Source organism: Aquarana catesbeiana, linkage group LG01 (assembly GCF_042186555.1).
Source record: "Aquarana catesbeiana isolate 2022-GZ linkage group LG01, ASM4218655v1, whole genome shotgun sequence".
NCBI classification, from domain to species: Eukaryota; Metazoa; Chordata; class Amphibia; order Anura; family Ranidae; genus Aquarana; species Aquarana catesbeiana.
The window spans coordinates 74,017,745-74,039,898 of NC_133324.1; the positions used below are offsets into that span (position 1 = coordinate 74,017,745).

At 45.2% G+C, this 22,154-nt stretch overlaps 1 protein-coding gene across 4 annotated transcripts in view; it reads left to right on the forward strand.

The window, feature by feature from the left end:
• NEDD4L (NEDD4 like E3 ubiquitin protein ligase) overlaps nt 1-22,154 on the forward strand; it is a 578,915-nt gene that overhangs the window by 289,673 nt on the left and 267,088 nt on the right. Inside the window, exon 1 of one of the 4 annotated variants that reach the window (XM_073620514.1) lies at nt 10,639-10,774. The exons of the other annotated variants lie outside the window; for them this stretch is intronic. The gene's annotated coding sequence lies outside the window, so the exon portion shown is untranslated. Of the gene's footprint in view, nt 1-10,638; nt 10,775-22,154 lie in introns of those variants that run through there. 4 annotated transcript variants of the gene reach the window in all.

Here is a 22,154-nt window from a genome sequence, read left to right on the forward strand (position 1 = left end):
CTGTACTCCCGTTAGGGAGATTCCCCCTCTCTATATGTCCTGTTTACAATTATCATTGGAAGTGAAAGTCAACGAAAATCCCAAATTTGGGTTGTCCCCAGAAAAGTAAGAGAGGTGAAATGTTCCAATGGGGACACTCGTTCTGCTGACCTGGGGGTCCCCAAGGGGTTCCTTTAGTTTGCAGGGGTTTCCTCTCACTTCCTGTTTTTACTATAGGACAGGAAGTGAAGGGAAATTTCCCCAATGGGGAAAAAAATGAACCAGCCCTCTCTTACTCTCTCCAAAATGGAAAAAAAAAGTTCTGCCTATAGTTCTACTTTAATGTTCACATGAGAATCCCTTCTCTCAGCAGCTTAGTTCCTACAGCACGTCTTTCTCTGCAGTTACTCAGCAGCTCAGCTCTGCTTTCCCTGAGAGCAGTGACTTCTGAACTAAGCTGCACCTACTCTCCCTACAAGCAAAGACTCAGTAGCTCAGCTTCCTTCTCCTACTAGTGACTCAGCAGCTACCCAACCTTCTATTTTCTAATGTAAATATAGAGCAGAAGTAGGAGCAGGTTGAGCTGAGCTGCTGAGAGAACAACTCCAGTGCTTTTGCTGCAAACTTTAAGGATGGGTTGCTCCACAGTGCTTCCAACTATAGAGGTCAGTGAGGACTGTACACAGGGAGAGCTCTTTTGACCACAGGGACACTGATTAACTAAAGGTCCCCCTAACATAGAGACTGGGGAGCACTAGGCTGGGGACATTTGCCCCCAAAGACAAGACACATGCTGGGCGTTGCTTATATAGCTACCTGCTCCCCATTCGTACCTGCGGTCACAGTGTCTGGCTGAGGGAAGTCTTCAAGCACCAACTTTCTTTGCAGCTTTCAGATGTCATGTGACTGAATGACGAGAACTACCAGAAGATGTGAAAAGACCTGACACAATAAACTCTGTCATTTAAAAACACCTACCATCCACCATGACCACCAATTGGTGCAGTACCAAGGCACACTTTGCACTGACATTTGTCTTTACCATGAAAGGGATAGTGTTGTGTACACCCAGGCTAAAAGTTCCCAATTCTCCCCTGGACCTACATCCCCACAGCTCAGCTCTTTCTATTTAAGTGGTCTCATTGGTTTGTGGTCAAAGAGAAGTCTCAGGGTGGGAAAGTCAAACCTTTTACTCAATGGGGTTGGTTTACTAAAACTGGAGAGTGCAAATCTGGTGCAGCTCTGCATAGAAACCAATCAGTTTCCAGGTTTGTTTTTAGAAGCTTATTGGCTACCATGGCCTTCACTAGCTTTTTCAGTCGAGTCCAGTTTTAATAAATCAACCCCAATGTGTCCATTGGCTAGAAGGAGCCGCTCAGGAGGTTTGGAATGGGACAATAGCTTTGGTGGATGGTGGCCATCTTGGTAGAGGAGCAGGGCTTTGCTTCCTCATGTCAGAGCCTCTAGTAAGGAGACATCACCAAATCTCACTACAAATCTTTTGAGACTGGCAGTCAGGGACAGCAGTGCCTTAGATCTCATACTGGAGATGCACAGCTATGAGATAGTACACTGGTGTTTTTCTGGAGGAATCCTAGATGAGACGACACGTTTCAGGATACTGAAAAGTTCTGCTTAGGCACAATTAACCTTTCTGGATGTTAATTTTGAAGAAACATCTTCACTTTTTGACTTCAAGTCCATTTTAAGTTGGATGTTATGAACATTGCAAACCCTCACAGGCTTCACATTGGTTTCAGCTATCTGTATTTAAAATTCCCTGTTGGGTTCATCAGAACTTTTTGCCCAAATCAGGGAAGTCAGTCACCGTTGGGCCTAGCAGATTTTCATCATGTACCTCTGCGCAGGGTATACTTTATATGACGGGGCTGATTTGTAGCCCCAGACCGGCATGTCCGATATCCCCGCAGGTGCTAAAAGAGAGGTAATAGATCTATCCATGATTATCCCGCTGCTGGAGATGGCGGATGCCTCGTCGTACATTGCTGATAGCATTCCTTCTAAATATAAACTTTTATTGTAAACATGTGAAGGGATGCTGCTGTACAGTGTGTGACTTGTCAGCTGTCCTCTTCCCTGCGTGTGCCGAGGCTGAAAAAAATGTTACACCGGCGCTCCTGGGTGGAAATACACTGTATCGAACCACCGCAAACCAAAAAAGTGGTTATAAAGGTTCAGCTTTTTTTTTTTTTCTTTTAATAACATGTTATACTTACCTGCTCTGTGCAGTTGGTTTTGCACAGAGCAGCCCGCATCCTCCTCTTCTCGGGTCCCCTGACAATGCTTCTGGCCCCTCCCCTGCGTGCCCCCAGAGCTTGTGCATGCCTCTGTTTGTCAATGGGACACACAAACCGTGGCTCAGCCCCGCCCCCTGCTTCCTTCTCACTGGCTGTGTCTCAGCCAATGAGAAGAGAGAGACCCAGGAGAGCCAAGGCTCTCGTGCAGATCACTTGATCCTGACGGGGCTTGGGTAAGTATTGGTGGGGAGCTGCGCACTGAATGTTTTTTTTACCTTCATGCATAATATGCATGAAGGTAAAATACCTTCAGCCTTTACAACCACTTTAATTTACTTTTAATGCTCAAAGCAAACTTTCCATCATCCACATCTCCATGCTTTATTTTGCTTTGAAATACACCCCCTAGCATTGGTAGTCATGACCAGTGGTGGCTGGTGGTATATTTTTTAGGGGGGGGGGGGGGGGGGCTGTCCGACCGATCCGCCGCCAACCCCCCCCCCCCCCAGTGGTCGGTCAGGTCTCCCACACTGCCCCCACACCCTATTGTCAGGCAAGTAACAAGCCCACACTTTTTTGAAGCCAATTAGAGCCTCTAGCTCTAATTGTGCTTTTTTTAAAAAAAAACTCCCATTGGAATCCATGTGTCCGGGGCCCTGCATGTAAATTAGGGGCTGGGCACATGGATTAGGGCAGGCGGCGCAACGTATGGACGGGCCGCCGCGGGTCATCACTGTCTTGAGTAAGGGCAGATAATTCATTTAGCATTTACTTCCTGGAATTCATCTGCCCTTAGCTCATGCATGCAGGCAGGAGGGTGTGCTTAGCTGAGAAAACCTCTTTTCCTCTTGTGGGATGTATGACTTGGATTGCTTAGGCCAGAAATGAGGCAACTGAAAAAAGTAAAAAAAAAAAAAAAAAGTCTAGAAACAAGTAAATATGATATACTTTCCTATCTTCTAATGTTAACAGCATAAGGTTTAAAAAATAGTCAATGTTGACTAAGAGAGTGAAGACCAGCTTGTAAAGCAGATTTATAGCCTGATTTTTAGATAGAGTGAAGAAGAGTTAGAACCATTGTTTTTTTTGTAATCCCCATTGGAGAGATTTCTGCATATTTCCTGTCCAGATGACAGTGTTATCAATGAGACCGGAAGTAAGGGAAAATCTACAACAGGCACACAGACAGCACTTCTATTTTATATGATTTTGGGTAACATTTGAACACCCCTCCTCTTTGGTTATGGCTCTTCCTGCCCTTACTGTACTGTACTGTACCTGCTTATGGATTACATTTTCCCCTTTCAATTTGTTTTTTTGCTTTGGATTTGAATTTGTCTAATGTCATCAGTGGAGCAAACCCAAGGAAGACCCCTCCGGTTCCTTATGTATATTAAAAAAAAAAAAACACAAAACGGGGAAGAACACCAGCCTTGTGCATTAACCGAGACACCATTTATTTAAAAATAAAAAGTAATGTACTCACAAACATTATAGAGCAGGGCTCTCCATACTTTACAAACAAAGGTCCAGTTTACTGTCCTTCAGACTTTGGGGGGACAGACTTTGGTGTCAGTAGGAGGAATAGTGTCCCATCATTGGTGTCAGTGGGAGGAATTATGCCCAATCCTTGGTGTCCGTGGGAGGAATAATGCCCCATCATTGGTGTCAGTAGAAGGAATAGTGTCCCATCATTGGTATTAGTGGGAGGAATAGTGCCCCATCATTGGTGTCAGTAAGAGGAATAGTGTCCCATCATTCGTGTCATTAGGAGGAATAGTGTCCCATCATTGGTATTAGTGGGAGGAATAGTGCCCCATCGTTGGTGTCAGTAGAAGGAATAATGCCCTATCATTGGTGTCAGTGGGAGGAATAGTGTCCCATCATTGATGTCAGTGGGAGGAATAATGCCTAATCGTTGTTGTCAGTGGAAGGAATAGTACTCCATCATTGGTATCAGTAGGAGGAACAGTGCCTCATCATTGGTATCAGTGGGAGGAATAGTGTCCCATCATTGGTGTCCATAGGAAGAATAGTGCCCTATTGTTGGTGTCGGAGGAATAGTGTGCCAAGGGCCAGATAAAGGCATGCAAAGGGCCACAGTTTGGAGACCACTAATATAGAGCAGGGGTCTTCGAACTATGGCCCTCCAGTTGTTCAGGAACTACAATTCCCATCATGCCTTGTCATGTCTGTGAATGTCAGAGCTTTACAATGCCTCATGGGATGTGTAGTTCTGCAACAGCTGGAGGGCCGTAGTTTGAAGATCCCTGATATTGAGCGTCAAGCCCATCACAAATTTCCAACAGATCGACCAGAACTGGTTGCTCGCCTCCAGATGGACCGAGACGATGTCCCAGAGTTCTGCAGATGCTAACATGTTTTGAGGGTGTCCACTCTTGATCAGCGTCCTGGGCTCACAATGGTGTCTCGGTTAATGTACAAGGCTGGTGTGCCCCCCTTTTTGGGGTGTTTTTTTTGTAGTGCTTGAGGATTCCCCAGCCTGAGGTGGGCAGCAAAGCCAAGTGGATCTTAGAAGACCATAACCTGGATCATGTGCTGGAGCTGCCTGGAATCTAGAGAGTGCCTTCCTAAAAGAACTGGTGCCGTACCTTAGCGCAGGAGTGATATTGGTTCCCGCTTTGTACCTGGCACACTATGGAGCCTTCAAGAGGGGTCACTCCTCCTGCTACTGGCACAGAGTGGGCCACACAGTGTTAGTGTGCTGCAATGTTTTGCAGGCAAAAACTAGCACTCATGTCTCACTTAGACGACCCATTCAAGCGAATAGGGAAGTGCTGCAAATGGCCTTCAAGCGCGATGGTGTGGCAATTATGGGGTTAAAACAAGTGCCTCTTCACTGCCTAATCCGAATGAGGATCACTTTTCAGAGACACAAGTCTAAACTTAGCCTCAGATACACCTTGGGTCTCGGGAGTCCATCCCTGAATATTTCTGGGTGTGGTCATCTCACTACACCTAAATAAAAAAATACAACGTTCAGCAAGAACAGGATCCAAGCCTATCCACACCTGAAACATGTTCACTGGATGACCTTTTTTTGTTTTTTTATTGTTTTTGTTTTTCTTGTATGTTTAAGTCATTTTGTTATTGGCTAGTTTTAAGATCCTATTGTATGTAATAGAATATGATTTAAGTAAATATTGAAAACTGACCAGGCTGTCTTAGAATACAGAGCGCGCATTAAAGGTGGGATACGCAGATCAACACTTGTAGTTTTTTGTCCTTCGGCTTACAGCTGAGCTCTTGGCTATCAACATTTTTAATCCCTAATTTTCATGGTTTTCTTTAAACTCTTCTCACTGCTTTATAAGTTGTGCCAAAGTCAACAGTTCTTTATTATTCCATTCATTGGCACCTGTAAGCAATTCAGACATTTGCAATGTCTCTGCCATATGGTGTGACTCCATAGAAAAAGTCATACTGTTCTGCATAACCCTTTTATTATATTATTAACAATATATATATATATATATACACTATATTACCAAAAGTATTGGGACACCTGCCTTTACACGCACATGAATTTTAATGGCATCCCAGTCTTGGTCCATAGGGTTCAATATTGAGTTGGTCCACCCTTTGTAGCTATAACAGCTTCAACTCTTCTGGGAAGGCTGTCCACAAAGTTTAGGAGTGTGTCTTTGAGAATGTTTGACCATTCTTCCAGAAGCGCATTTGTGAGGTCAGACACTGATGTTGGATGAGAAGGCCTGGTTCGTTGTCTCCACTCTAATTCATCCCCAAGGTGTTCTATCGGGTTGAGGTCAGGACTCTGTGCAGGTCAGTCAAGTTCCTCCATCCCAAACTCACTCATCCATGTTTTTATGGACCTTGCTTTGTGCACTGGTCCAAATCATTTGGTGGAGGGGGGATTATGGTGTGGGGTTGTTTTTCAGGGGTTGGGCTTGGCCCCTTAGTTTCAATGAAGGGAACTCTTAAGGCGTCAGCATACCAAGACATTTTGGACAATTTCATGCTCCCAACTTTGTGGGAACAGTTTGGGGATGACCCCTTCCTGTTCCAACATGACTGGGCACCAGTGCACAAAGCAACGTCCATAAAGACATGGATGAGCGAGTTTGGGGTGGAGGAACTTGACTGGCCTGCACAGAGTCCTGACCTCAACCCGATAAAACACCTTTGGGATGAATTAGAGTGGACACTGTGAGCCAGGCCTTCTCGTCCACATCAGTGCCTCACCTCACAAATGAACTTCTGGAAGAATGGTCAAATATTCCCATGAACACATCCCTAAACCTTGTGGACAGCCTTCCCAGAAGAGTTGAAGCCTTTATTGAACCCTACGGACTAAGACTGGGATGCCATTAAAGTTTGTGTGTGTGTGTGTGTGTATATAAAGGCAGGCATCTCAATACTTTTGGTAATATAGTGTATATATACTGTATATAGTTTGGGAATTGCAGCTCATAGCAGAATAGGGTGTCTGATCAGGGGTTGGGCTTTCACACTATGCATGGTGCACCCCTGAACCCTGCACTCTGTACATAGCGCACCCCTGAACCCTGCACTCTGTATATAGCGCCCTGAACCCTGCACTCTGTATATAGCGCCCTGAACCCTGCACTCTGTATATATCGCACCCCTGAACCCTGCACTCTGTATATAGCGCACCCCTGAACCCTGCACTCTGTATATAGCGCACCCCTGAACCCTGCACTCTGTATATAGCGCACCCCTGAACCCTGCACTCTGTATATAGCGCACCCCTGAACCCTGCACTCTGTATATAGCGCACCCCTGAACCCTGCACTCTGTATATAGCGCACCCCTGAACCCTGCACTCTGTATATAGCGCACCCCTGAACCCTGCACTCTGTATATAGCGCACCCCTGAACCCTGCACTCTGTATATAGCGCACCCCTGAACCCTGCACTCTGTATATAGCGCACCCCTGAACCCTGCACTCTGTATATAGCGCACCCCTGAACCCTGCACTCTGTATATAGCGCACCCCTGAACCCTGCACTCTGTATATAGCGCACCCCTGAACCCTGCACTCTGTATATAGCGCACCCCTGAACCCTGCACTCTGTATATAGCGCACCCCTGAACCCTGCACTCTGTATATAGCGCACCCCTGAACCCTGCACTCTGTATATAGCGCACCCCTGAACCCTGCACTCTGTATATAGCGCACCCCTGAACCCTGCACTCTGTATATAGCGCACCCCTGAACCCTGCACTCTGTATATAGCGCACCCCTGAACCCTGCACTCTGTATATAGCGCACCCCTGAACCCTGCACTCTGTATATAGCGCACCCCTGAACCCTGCACTCCGTATATAGTGCACCCCTGAACTCTGCACTTTGTACATAGCGCACCCCTGAACCCTGCCCTCTGTACACAGCGCACCCCTGAACCCTGAACTCTGCACATAGCGCACCCCTGCACATAGCGCACCCCTGGACTCTGCACATAGCGCACCCCTGAACTCTGCACTCTGCACATAGCGCACCCCTGCACTCTGTACATAGCGCACCCCTGCACTCTGTACATAGCGCACCCCTGCACTCTGTAAATAGAGCACCCCTGCACTCTGTACATAGAGCACCCCTACACTCTGTACGTGGCGCACCCCTGATCCCTGTACGTGGCGCACCCCCGATCCCTGTACGTGGCGCACCCCCGATCCCTGTACGTGGCGCACCCCTGATCCCTGTACGTGGCGCACCCCTGATCCCTGTACGTGGCGCACCCTCCCCAGCCTTACTGGCCCTTACCCATTTCATCCATTGAATTCAGTTCTTTCAATCATGGAGGCTCAGCATTACATGTGGGCATTACCCAGGGTGGTCTGCGTGTAAATGTAGTTTACCTAGGAATGTCCACACCTCAAAACTGAAATTCACCCATCAAGGCATTTTGGTGTTTACTACTCCTCCCATGATCCAGCCCACTTTGATGTTTTTTGGCAGCTATGTAGAGCACTTTGCTGGCTCCTCCCACCAGCCATGATCTGCCTGTATTGCATAGATAAACACGGAGACCCAGTATCAGTGGAACTAAAATAAGGTATGCAATGAAGGAGGAAAGGTTTTCTTTGTTAATAAAGGGGGGAAAGAAGAAGTGGGGCAAAATACCAGCAGATTAAAGTTATTATAAGGTAAAAAAACAACCCTTTTGCCTTTAAAGTGGTTATAGTTTCTTAAGGTCTTTCAAAACCTTCTGTGTGCAGCAGCGCCCTCCAATCCTTGCCTGTGCCCCATCTCGATCCAGCAATGAGCAGGAGAGCCTCGGCTCTCTTCCTCCTCATTGGCTGAGACAGCAGTGATAGCCAGTGGCTCCCGCTACTGTCAATCACACCCAGTGAGCCAATGTGGAGAGAGCGGGGGCAGGGCCAAGCTGTGCTCCATAGGTGAACGTGCAAATCCATTCCACAGAGAAGGTGAGACATGTAAAACATGTTTGTTATTTTAATTTAAAAAAATTTGAGTATTTGCAATCACTTTAAACTTCAGCTATAAAAGCTAACTCCACCATTAAGATCCATATTTAGGGTGCCAATCAAACCCCCCCACCCCCAAAACAGGCCCTCCTTTGACAGCGTGCAAGGGTTCTTCTCTCCAGTGACAGCTGTCAGCTTTGAAATTAGCATGGCTGTGTGGGGATCCACCTGCACAATCGCATCATTCATTCACAAAAAATGACATGTCCTACTACATGTCCCTCCTTTCCACTGTAGCAGACGGACTTGTACTTCTCTGTAGAACACAATGGTGGGGATGAATGAATGAATGATTTATAATGAATGATTTATAAAGCGCTGCAAATGCGAACTGAATCGCCTCAAGGTGCTGGATGCATTCTCTGATGTCCACTTCTCAGAAAAGGAAGGTCTTTAGTTTTTTTCTGAAGGCCTGGTGGTTTTCTTCCATGCGGATGTTGGTAGGAAGATCGTTCCATAGTCGAGGTCCTTGGACTGCGAATCTTCGTTCTCCCTTTGGTTTGTAGCGATATTTGGGAATGGTAAGGAGGTTTTGGTTAGCTGATCGGAGACTGCGATTCGGTGTGTAGTGTTTTATTTTCTCGCGGAGATATGGTGGGGCGTTTCCTTGTACGCATTTGTGGGTGAGGCAGAGGGTCTTGAATGTGATCCGTTTCTTCACGGTTAGCCAGTGTAGGCTCTTTAGGGAGGGGGAGATGGATTCCCAGGGTTTTTTTCCTGTTAACAGTCTTGCCGCCGTGTTTTGGATGAGTTGTAAGCGCGCAAGCCGATATTGGGGTAGTCCTACGTAGAGCGAATTTGCGTAGTCGAGTTGGGAATTGATGATTGTTCCCACAACTGCCGCTTTGTCCTCTTCTGGGATGAAGGGGGTGAGTCTACGTAGTTGGCGGAGGAGATGGTGGGATCCGCTCACCACTGATCCTATTTGTGCATCCATTGTCATTCCTGAGTCAAAAATGACTCCGAGACTCTTGGCTTTGGTGCTTGGGGAGATGGTCTGTCCAAGGATGGTGGGAGGTGTCCATGTAGTCTTTATTTTGGAATTTTTGTTAGCTTGTAGGAGAAGAAGTTCTGTTTTTGATCCGTTGAGTTTGAGGGAGCTAGTGGTCATCCAGTCGTCTATTAAGGAGAGGCATTTCTGTAATTGCTGATGAAGGTCTTTTTGTCCGTTGATACGAAGGTAGAGTTGGGTGTCGTCAGCGTATGAATGGAAGCAAAGATCGGTTTTCCTGATGATATTGAGAAGTGGGCAGATGTATATGTTGAATAGTACTGGTGACGAGGGTGATCCTTGAGGGACTCCGCAGGAGACTGCCCGGGTTTCCGAGGTGAATGTTCCTAGTTTCACTGTCTGGGAGTGATTCTCTAAGAAGGATGTAAACCATTTTAGAGTAGAACATGTAGCTCCTCACTAGTAGTCCATTGACCATCCATTCCTCTAGCTCTCTAACTGGACGCCTGTACCTCTACAGAGATAAAGCTGGAGGAAGAGTCTGCAGGAGCCTGGCATTGCACCCGCAGCCCATTGATTGCAATGCTTTGTAGGCTGGTATGCCAAAAATAAGAGAAATAAAATTCTGCAAATACCGTATTTATATGTCTGCATTTATTTATTTTTATTAGCAAAAGGTGGATGAAGCCTTTAAGTAACCACTAGAAAGAACTGCCCTGCATAGTAAATCAGTTTACTACATAACTTGCATGCCTGAGTTTTCCCATAAACAAGAATTTCCCTGTTACTGTTGTGTTTCGGTGCACACAGCAATCATTGTTCTCGCACAATAAACCTGTGTCAAAGAAAGTTACCTTCTATCTCTAAGGCTGGATGACGGGCTGCAAGGCGGTAGTCAAAGTAGTCAAACTCGTTTTGGAAACAGAAAGTCACACTGTGATTGGTTAGCTGCTTCTTTGTTTGTTGGGCATTAAAGCGTAGCCTGGCAGTCACAGAGCGCTTTGACGGCCGATTACGATATTCTTTGTGGATGTTGTCTTTTTAGCTTTTTGGACTCCCGGATTACTCATCTTTCTGCAGCACTAGAAAAAGGTATTGTTTTTTTCTGCTTAATATGTTTCATGGACACCTAGGAAATCTGTAGGTTGATAGCTACGCTTTGGCTTAATTAGTTCTTGAGCGCAGGGGTTCAAATCTGAACTAAATCTTTAAAATGTGACCTTAATGGCCTTTTTTGGGTTGCACTGACTTTGCCTTGTGTAGAATTTTTTTTTTACTGCATGTTATGTTCAGACTCGTTTCATCTGTTTTGGTGTATTGCTGTTGGATAAAGCATATTGTAACTTAAAGGGTTAGCACGGTAGTGCAGCCATAAAACATTTCTACCAAAATGACCCTTGTAAAGTAAAACAAATATTGTTATCGAATAACCACAACTGATCAAACCCAGCCAACGCAGCAGAAACTCAGTTTTTCCTACACACGCCTGGAAGGCACATTCTCCTGGATAGGTTTGGCTTGTTGGCAACTGTGACATCTCTGTACCATAACCCTTAAAGGCAAACTATGCGGATCGAAATATGGGAGCTGCCATTTTTGATTCATAATGCAGGCTGTTCTGACTTCACTATCTAGTGCAGCCATTCTCAACCAGGCTTCCATGGAACCATAAGGTTCCTCCAGGGTTGGCTAGGGGTTCCTTGAGCTGTGGCTAACTGTCCTTCCATCTGATGGTACCTGCATAGTTTCAGGTCCAAAGCCACTTGGCAGAGCCAGCAGCATGACTGCAAGGGTGTCATTCTGGCCATCCACTCAAAGGGTAGTGTTCTTCAGACTTACCACCACCAACATAAGGGGAATTTTCCCAATGACCCTTGATTGACTAATCAAGGGGTTCCCTGAAATCTGAAAATAATTTCAAGGGTTCCTCTGGGATAAAAAGCGTGAGAAAGGCTGATCTAGTGCGTCACTGGTCTGGATCCAGCACAGGATTTAACATTCAATGCCGAATTTTAGACTTTTGCCACTTCCCTGCCTGCTTGCTGGTCAGCAACACAATGAGAACTACTTTCCACCTCCAACTCTTACTGACATTTCGAAATGACCCAAAGTTTTGGTGGCAAGTTGTCTTGGTCCTTTTGGATGTTTCTTTGATTAAAAGTTTGTTAAATCTGCTTGAAATTGACTTAACAGTGAAATCGAAAGATTCCTTCATCCACACTAAACAACTGTCGGCTATTGTGTTCTGACTGCCGCCGATACCCGCAGCTGTTTGAATACTGGAACAGTGACTGTGTCTGATTGGTTGCAGTCCTTGTTCGCGTGACGATTTTTCACCCGACTCTCAGTTGAAGTTTGTCAGGCCGGGTGGTGCCAACAAGGCCACCCAAGGCTTGAATATCGGCTGCTTTAGCCTATCAAATAAAGACTTAAAGTGGAAGTAAACACTCCTATCGTTTTCAGCCAAGGAAGCTGCCATCTTGGCCTCTGTTTTGAACTGCCATGATGCTGCCCATGTGATTAGTGATGACACCAGCCATTGGATAGTTTGACAGTTTGGTTGAGAGCACAACCAATGGGAGTGGTACATTTCCTTCAAGTGCCAGAAATGTAACTTTTTTAAACTGTTAAATGGATGGGTTTACTTCCGCTATTAAGACTTTTTTGATCTGCATATATGCATTCCCTGCATTCAAGTGGTTGTAAAGGCAGATTTATTTTATTTTTTTTCTTTTAAATGTTCTACTTATCTGCTCTCTGTAATGGTTTTGCACAGTGCAGCCCTGATCCTCCTCCTTATTGGGTCCTCGCTGGCGCTCCTGGCCCCTTCTTTCTGACGAGTGCCACCATAGCAAGCCACTTGCTATGGGGCACTGCTGTCTCTCTGTCCAACAAGGAGAGAGAGAACCATTGCACATAACTAGATTCAGGATCAGGCTTAGATAAGCGTGGGGCTGGGGGGGGGGGGGTTGAGCAGCATGCAGAAGGTCTTTTACCTTAAAGGGGTTGTAAAGGTTTGTGTTTTAAAGGTTGTGTTTTTCATCCAATGCATTATGGTGAAAAAACACCTGTCAGTGACCGCCCCATCCCCCCCCCCCCGTTTTACTTACCTGAACCCTCAAACTTGTCCCACGGGGGGCGCGCCATCTCTCTGTTAAGGGGTTCTCTGCTGTTGATTGGATAGATTGATAGCAGCGCAGCCATTGGCTCCCGCTGCTGTCAATCAAATCCAATGACCTGGCCGCCGGGAGGCGGGGCAGAGTCCTGCATTCGGCGACTATGGACGCCAAATGCTGGACTCGGGAGCGCGCCCGCAAGGTAACACCCCCGGGAGAGCGCTTCTCCCAGAAGGTTATCTGATGAGGGGAGGAGCCGAGAGAGCCACCGGGGGACCCCAGAAGACCAGGTTCAGGGCCACTCTGTGTAAAATGAGCTGCACAGTGGAGGTAAGTATGATATGTTTGTTATTTAACCTCTTCAGATCCGCGCTATTGTCAAATGACGGCAACAGCGCGGATCTACATTGCCAAGACTACGTCTATTGACGTCGTCCCGTGCACGAGCGGCCTGCGCGCCCCTTGCAGGGCAAGCGCGGCGCACGCGGTGATCAGCGAGTCTGTGAGACTCGCCTGATCACAGATCAGAGTAAGGGGTCGGTCCCGACCCCTTACCACATGATCAGCTGTCAGAGCCGGTAATCGATCAGTCATCAGACATCAGTCCCAATCACGGCGATCATCTGCCCCCACAGCAATAGGCAGCAGTGCTGCCTACCAGTGCCCACCAGTGTCACCCATCAGTACCCACAGTGCCATCCATTAGTGCCACCCATCAGCGCCCACATCAGTGCAACAACAGTGCTGCCCATCAGTGTCACCTATCAGTGCCCATTAGTGCCCCCCATCAGTGCCACCCATCCGTGCCACCCATCAGCGCCCATCAGTGGCGCCTTATCTGTGCCCATCAGTACCGCCTTATCTGTCCCCATCAGTGCTGCCTTAACTGTGCCTATCAGTGCCACCTTAACTGTGCCTATCCGTGCCCATCAGTGCAGCCTATCTGTGCCCACCAGTGCCGCCTCATCAGCGCATATCAATGAAGGAGAAAAGTTACCTGTTTGCAAAATTTTATAACAAACTATGAAACATGATTTTTTTTTTTTTTTTTCAAAATTTTCCATCTTTTTTTGTTTGTTTAGCAAAAAATAAAAATCCCAGCTGTGATTAAATACCACCAAAAGAAAGCTCTATTTGTGGGAAAAAAATGATAAAAATTTCATTTGGGTACAGTGTTGTATGACCGCGCAATTGTCATTCAAAGTGCGACAGCGCTGAAAGCTGAAAATTGGTCTGGGCAGGAGGGGGGTTTAAGTGTCCTGTAAGCAAGTGGTTAAAAGAAAAAAAAAAAAAAAAATGACCTTTTTAGTGTCACTTTAACCACATGACCTACTGCGCTGTAGCCAAATGACGGCTACAGCGCTGTTGTCCAGTTCTGGGAGGGTGTCTATTGACGCCCCAGGGGACGTGCATCAGGTGTTCTCTGTGATCGCCTTGTCCTTCGGATCACAGATCCAAGGTAAAGGGCCAATCACAGCTGATTCCATGTAAATGAAATGTTTTTTATCTGCATTTCTTTTTCTCAGCGCTGTTACTGTATGAGGAAAGGAAAGTCGATAACCGGCTATCCTGTGACAGCACACATTTACACTGATCATCAGTGCTGCCCATTAGTGCCACCTATCAGTGCAGCCTAACCATTTAGGCTCATTTACACATTTAGTGTTTTTGCTGCCCAAAAGCTCCTCTCCTGAACGTGACTTTGGGTGCACTCAGGTTTCTGCCCCTAAACACCCCTGCCTCTAGGTGCTTGTATATGACAATGTGTGCATGGAAGAATAAGCTAACCTAGAAGAGCTTTTAAGAGCAGAAAAAATAAGTCAAATGCCTGAATGTGTTGCATTTGCTACATGTCGGGTAGATTTTGCTGCGGGTGAGATGCATCAGGACTGCTGGATCTTGCAGCTTAAGAGGGCCAGTAAAAACGCAGCTCAACTGCACATTTTTACCACCCCACCTCAACCACATGCCTGAACTTCGCCTAACTGCTTTAACAAGTGTTCTAAAACATCAGGTTTGTTTGTTTTTGTTTTTTTCCCCTCACATGTTGATGTAATATTTACATATCATTACACGTGGTTCTATATACACACTGAGTGTTTAGTATACAGCAGTGGTGGACGTGGAGATCACAGCCAGTTGTATATTCTGTAGGTTGATGTTTATGTCGCTCGGTGTTTTATGAACAAACATTATTGTCCGCTATTCTTGTCTGGATTACAACAGCTTTATCAAGTTCAAACTGCCTCCAGAGATCCCATTTACCCGTCCATAGCCCATAGCGTTCAAGTAATATCAATGTACTGAGAGGACCATGTAGTAGTGTGCATTGCTGGTAAACCTGAACTCCGGGCACAAAAACCTTCTTTTAACCACTTGCCTAGCGGGCACTTTCAACCCCTTCCTGCCCAGGCCAACTTTCCACTTTCAGCGCTGTCGCACTTTGAATGACAATTGCACGGTTATGTAACAGTGTCAATTTTTTAATATTTTTTGGGATAGATAAAACTTTCTTTTGGTGGAATTTAATCACCGCTGGGGTTTTTTAATTTTTTTTATTTTGCTAAACAAATGAAAAAAGACCAAAAATTTAAAAACAAAAACAGTTTTCCTTAGTTTCTGTCATAACATTTTCATAGAAAAGTAATTTTTCTCCTTTACTGATGAGGCGGCGCTGATGAGGCGGCGCTGATGAGGCTGCGCTGATGAGGCGGCGCTGATGTGCGCTGATGAGGCGGCGCTGATGTGCGCTGACGAGGCGGCGCTGACGAGGCGGCGCTGATGTGCGCTGACGAGGCGGCGCTGATGTGCGCTGACGAGGCGGCGCTGATGTGCGCTGACGAGGCGGCGCTGATGTGCGCTGACGAGGCGGCGCTGATGTGCGCTGACGAGGCGGCGCTGATGTGCGCTGATGAGCGCTTATAGGCAATGACAAGCATCACTGATGAGCACTGATTGGCAGCACTGGTGGGTACTGTTGGGGCTGCACTGATAATCAAGACACTGATGGGTGGCACTGATAGGCATCACTGATGGGCACAGATTGGCAGCACTTGTGGGCACTGTTGGGGCTGCACTGATAATTAGGACACTGATCAGTGCCCTGATTATCAGTGCAGATGTCCCCTGTCTGGATTTTCCAGTTATCGGCTCACCTCTCCTCATGCGCTGTCAGCGTGAGGAGAGGATTGCTGATAACCGGCCAATCCTGAGTCATATGTTTTCTTCCTCGAATCTTGGTGAGCTTTGTGTATTTCTTCCAGGTCTGTGCAATAATCCAGTGTGAGACTTTCCCTCTGTGCAGGAGCTTCCTGTAATAAAGACCGCTCACTGCTGCTCTCTCTCCTTGTGCAGGGTGACTGGTCTTGTCCCCGCCCCTTCCTGTAGTTTTCTGCTGGCAGCCTGTAGTGGGTGGAGCCTGCTGAGCCCCTCCCACAGCTCTGATCTCTGCACAGGCCATGTACAGCTGATGATGTCACTACTACGTTAACAAGGTAATATCTTGGTTTGCAAATGCAGTTGAGGCATACGAAGTGGATGTATATCCTTTGTGGCTATTAACCTGTTCATGACTGCACTATACCCCAATGATGGTAACATCGCAGTCGCTCTTTGCCAAGAGCTTTCCAAGACTTTGGACTCCTAAAAATAAAACCTGACAAAGTAACACTTCCCACCACCCTCAACTTCCTTCCATCAAAAGAAAATCAAAAACTTTGCTTGGATTTCCGATTTAATGATGGTTATTCTTAGGCGTCCAAAGTCTCTATTGTTCAACTGGTTACAATAAGCACGGCAGACAGGCAACGTGTTTCGGGGGGGCCACACCAATCCCCCCTTCATCCGGGCTGAGTGAAATGGCAGGATGTTAAATGGGCTCAAATGTACTCCTAAGCCGACTGATCTGAAGGCAGAGCATGTTATAAACAGTGACCTGGGAAATGTGTGCAAGGGGGCGACCAATGAAATTTTTTCAGGGCCGATACCGATTTTTCAGCTGCCTTTCAGGCCGATAGCCGATATCAGGTACCGATATTCTGTAGATTTAAAGTTTTTATTGTTACACTGTCCTTTTTTAATATATATATATTTTTTTTTATCACTTTTATTGCTGTCACAAGGAATGTACATATCTCTTGTGACAGTAATAAGTAGTGACAGGTACTCTCTCTGGCGGGATCTGGGGTATATATACGACCCCAAACCCCTCCTCTTTATTTGAAAGTATTCAAAACCCCAAGATCTGCATTTTGAATACTTTCTATTTTTTAAAACTGGCGTCTTTAGGGTGCCAGTAATCTGGAAGTGATGTCGTTGGGGGGGGGTCATGGAGTCTTACAACCCCCCTTTGTCATAGCACCAACTGTCCCTGATTTTGAGGGACTGTCCCTGATTAGGATCAATGTCCCTCTGTCCCTCATTCCTCCTCATTTGTCCCTCATTTTGGTCTGATCTATAGGGATGTATATAAAATGCACTTTTTATGTATCAAAAAGTGTTTTCCAGCGCTAAACCTTTCATCTGATTTCTAAATTGCTGCATTTGTATTTCAAAAGCCAATATAAAGGAATAGTAGTGGTAAAAATGCACTTGTGGGTCTAACCAATCTTGTTTTTTTTTTGTGCAATTCTCCTTTAAGGGGGCGTGACAGGGGGTGTGTCCTATGCCTGCATGCTTTTGCTGATAGGTGTCCCTCATTCCCAACTCAAAAAGTTGGGAGGTATGCTTTGTATCAGTGTTCACAGACGCCTTCACAGTTTCCTATTAGAGTAGTCCCACTGCACTGTTTAGGCAGTTCAGCTGAAGGTCTACATGTGCTGATTTAGGTCCCAGCTAGGACAGAGCTTGGGGACCTATTTTCCTGAGAATTCTTAGAACTAATTGAGGCTTTTCCCTGGGAATCTGGTCTCGGTAACTTATTGGTGAATGTCTGGCTGATATAGGAAGGAGGCACCCAGTTATCCAGGGATATCGGGAGTACAGATGTGACCCTAGGATACTAGTGACTGTTTGCTGTCTTTCCTAGTGGACAAGTGCCAGTGATTGCTTGGACTGGGACAAACCTTACAACAGTTCAGTGCTGCTCGTTCTCTGGGCTTTTGTTCGAGGGACTATGCTAAGAAATATTGACAAAGAAAAGGGTGTCCTTCTATTATCATACAGTGTTGCTGGAGTATCCCACAGATCCCTTCACCTCACACAGTTGCGTAGATGGCAATCAATGGGCGATACGGCCATACTGCTGCTTATTAAATGTACCCCTTAGTGTCATTAATTTGGGGTTTGCATCTACTATAATTAAGGGTGCATCATGTGAGCACCACAACATAAATACAAATTGTTTCTGACCCTGTACACCCCTAATGGTTATTACCAAGGTAAACCTAATAAATTGGGCATTGAGTAGACATCTGGCGGTATCCTCACTTAGGTTGTGCCAGCTTTGAGATGAAGTTGTCAGGTAGAACCCAGTTGATGAAGGCATGGGTGAGCTCATTCATAGTGCATCTGATTCCTCCCCATGTGATTGGAATGACTTAATTTTCCAGGTCTCGGCCAGTCATCACCTCTGTGAATCTGGTTACCAGCTGAGACATTTGGGTGATCTTGCGCCTGCTGTCACTTCTCTTCACTGTCAGGATGTCATCTTGCATGCTAATTTTTTTTTTCTTTTATGAGAATTTTATTGTTTTATGAAGAGAAAATGGTTACAAAGGTGAGCAACAGTAAATTAACAAACAGCAGGGTCCTTATTGCACTCTACTAACCATCAATAGTTGGTTTTACCAACAGATTCGAACTGAGGATTGACAATTCTATGTATGAGAGGGGAAACTTCATGGTTGACACTGGTTAGAATTCTCTGGTTTTGTCCTTTTTGTATGTAAAGATTCATTCTAGTATCAATCATATGGAACTAAACCGCCAGGTGCCTGTATGCACAGCATGGTTAGCTCCTTATGATAGACATACTGTACCTAGCATGAGCTCAATTAGGTGCTAAGATAATGTAACTCCATTGTTCATGTGCGTGGGGTACATCATCAATGCCTGTCCAATGGATGAGGCAAAAAGACAATGTACAGTCGACAGCCAGAGTCACCTGGGTGCAAAGCAGAGAGTTAACATATCGTTGTGTGTGTGTGTGTGTGACCGGATGGTGAGCTGCAATAAGGCTGCTGCTTTTGGGATTTACTATTTGCTGCTAGAGAGACTGAGCCCTTTAAGAATTGAATATATACCAACCTAATTGTTCTCTTCGTTCTTCTTAAGACCTCCTGCTCTCTAGCTCCCTCAACACCTCCTCCCATGCTCGCCTCCAGGATTTTTTCTGAGCCTCTTCAATCCTATGGAACTCCCTACCCCAATCTGTCCGATTATCTCCTACTCTATTAGCTTTTAGACGATCCCTGAAAGCAGGGGCGTTGCTAGGTCTACAAAAGATCTGGGGCTAGAGCCCATAGCAGCGTAGTAAAGAAAGTCATACGCTTGGGCGGGCATACACATGTATATACAGTAATATACGTGTGGGTATATATATATTCCCAGAGAGCCCCCACTTACATCAGGGTCCCCAGAGAGCCCTCCCTTACATCACCTTACATCAGGGTCCCCAGAGAGCCTCCTCCTTACATCAGAGTCCTCAGAGAGCCTCCCCCTTCCATCAGGGTACCCAGAGGGCCCCCCCCCACTTACATCAGCGTTTCCAGAGAGGCCTCCTTACATTAGGGTCCCCAGAGAGCCCCCCACTTACATAAGGTTCCCCAGAGAGCCTCCCCTCCCCTTGGGGACCCCTGCAGAGACTCGGGCTATTGGCCTCAGATTCGGGGCTATAGCCCCAAAAGCCACCCCCTAGCAACGCCCCTGCCTGAAAGCCCTCCTCTTCAGAGAAGCCTATCCTACCCGCACCTAACAACTGTATTTTCATTTTCTCCATCTGATAATCCCTCACAGCTATTACCTCTTGTTCCACTTGACCCTCCCTTCTAGATTGTAAGCTCTAATGAGCAGGGCTCTCTGATTCCTTCTGTATTGAATTGTAATGTAACTGTACCCTGTAACTTGCCCCCATGTCATAAAGAGCTGCGCAAACTGTTGGCGCTATATAAATCCTGTATAATAATAATGATACAACTATATAGTAGCCTTATTTCTGCCTGCAGGCTTGACTGACACTATTCTCACGTGCACCAATGGTGCAACTGGGCCCCAACGTTAGTTTAAGAATTATAACCAATGACTGTCCCTATACTTCTGCTACACAGAGACTTTAATTGTTTATGCTAAGAGGTATCTCTCAGGGGACATTGCACCATATCCTAGCCATTTTCCTAGAGTGCACTCTAGACTAGTTACAGTAATATTATTTACATTTTTCTGATTTATAAATTAATCCCATTCTAGTCGTGCTGAATTCTATTCTAAGTTAACTTGGCATAGTGATTCTATCTAGCAGACTGTGTCTGAACCTACCTTCTGTATGTTCATTTATGCTCAAACCACCATTTATTCTAATCCGTACCAATACATTGAGTTAATTTACCACTAAACGGTCTTGTGTCTATTTCCTGGTGCTAATTCACAGCTGAGTTAAATATATCTATACTTATGTTCTTATAAGTGCTTGCAGTAACTTTCGTTCAACCAGGGGTGTCAGAGGGGCTGAGGGTGTTCTTGGAATGGAGGCGTAGAACAGAGAACCCAAAATGCCAAGCGGCTTCTGCCGGGGTAGCGCTATATATAGTATATATATTATATTATAGCGCCGACAGTTTACGCAGCACTTTACAACATTAGGGCAGACAGTACAATTACAATACATAATAAATATATATATATATATATATATATATATATATATATAATATTACAATACAATACTATGTACTGTATATATACACACACACACATTGTAGCAAAGTGTAATTTCTTCAGTGTTGTCACATAAAAAGATATAATAAATTATTTACAAAAATGCGAGGGGTGTACTCACTTTTGTGAGATACTGTATTATATACACACACACACACACACACACACACACACACACACACACATATATATATATATATATATATATATATATATATATATATATATATATATATATATATATATAGTGTGTGTGTGTATATATAATACAGTATCTCACAAAAGTGAGTACACCCCTCGCATTTTTGTAAATATTTTATTATATCTTTTCATGTGACAACACTGAAGAAATGACACTTTGCTACAATGTAAAGTAGTGAGTGTACAGCTTGTATAACAGTGTACATTTGCTGTCCCCTCAAAATAACTCAACACACAGCCATTAATGTCTAAACCGCTGGCAACAAAAGTGAGTACACCCATAAGTGAAAATGTTCAAATTGAGCCCAATTAGCCATTTTCCCTCCCCGGTATCATGTGACTCGTTAGTGTTACAAGGTCTCAGGTGTGAATAGGGAGCAGGTGTGTTAAATTTGGTGTTATCGCTCTCACTCTCTCATACTGGTCACTGGAAGTTCAACATGGCACCTCATGGCAAAGAACTCTCTGAGGATCTGAAAAAAAGAATTGTTGCTCTACATAAAGATGGCCTAGGCTATAAGAAGATTGCCAAGACCCTGAAACTGATCTGCAGCATTTAAAATTTAAAATTTAGAAAACTAGGACAAATAGATGAGTACGTTGAATATCTCCCCTATGGACACAAACAGCAATAAAAATGTTACAAGGGGTATATTCCTTCCCCACTCTATTCAAAACTTTAGAAAAAAAAAAGTTTTTGCCCAGAGGTGCACTTTAACAGGGTACTTACCAACTACCAAATAACGACAGGCTCCAGAATTAAAACCAGACTGATTCAGGACCTCTGTGCCCCCAACCTCAGCTCTGTATATCTGTACATTATGAGCGTCAAAGGGATAGCCCTGAATCTTATTAAATAATATTGTTAGTGTTTCCTTTATTTAGTCAACCCCTGTTTATTTATTCTGGTTAATGACTGAACGTACTTTGTATAGAGCCGTTCTGTCTGCACCCTCTTAAAATTCTGATTCATGAAATAAATTGTCCCCATTTTCTCATGCAGGTGGTTTCAGTGTTGTCATTGATATGTTCTGGAGTCCTCTGGAAACCTGCATGATCCCTGTGCTATCTATAGATCACTATTTTTAGAACCAAATTACTCACAGATTTCCCCAGTCACCAGTACACTTCCATACTGTGAGGTCACGGATGGATTCCCGTTTCAGATTCTCCCACCACGCTCAACCCATGTCACCTAATCTCCGGGAAAGTAAAATAAAACCCACATTAAAGTGGATGCATAGTCTTTTCAGTTATTTTTGGATATACCTGTAAAAAGGATC